We start from the raw sequence: 366 nt of genomic DNA on the forward strand, positions 1-366 counted from the left end.
AGTTCTGCAGATGTTTCTATGGACATGTCCATACTTGTTCCTGAATATGGACCAGGACTAGAATCTATGGTAACTTTGTAGACTGATCACCTGATCACTGTAAAGAGGCTAGTGTACCGGGTTCCCGCTTGGTTTTGAAAGTCTTAAAAAAAAGTCTAAAATTATTAATATTCTAAAGTCAGGGCCTTAAAAGTCTGAATTTCATTCACAAAGTATTACATTTTGTTTATAAAGGTCTTAAATTATTTATTGTCCTTTTGTAGGATTAAATAAATAACGTAACGTTATAAATAAATGTTTTGTAGAGTACAATAGTATAGAATGCCTTTATTGTCATTATACACAAGTGCAGTACCTGTGCAATGA

At 32.2% G+C, this 366-nt stretch overlaps 1 protein-coding gene across 2 annotated transcripts in view; it reads left to right on the plus strand.

Annotated features, from left to right (window-relative positions):
- The window catches only part of LOC116699063 (palmdelphin), a 25,554-nt gene that overhangs the window by 20,028 nt on the left and 5,160 nt on the right, over positions 1 to 366 (plus strand). The window lies entirely within an intron of this gene.

Source organism: Etheostoma spectabile, chromosome 12, assembly GCF_008692095.1.
Source record: "Etheostoma spectabile isolate EspeVRDwgs_2016 chromosome 12, UIUC_Espe_1.0, whole genome shotgun sequence".
Lineage (NCBI taxonomy): Eukaryota > Metazoa > Chordata > Actinopteri > Perciformes > Percidae > Etheostoma > Etheostoma spectabile.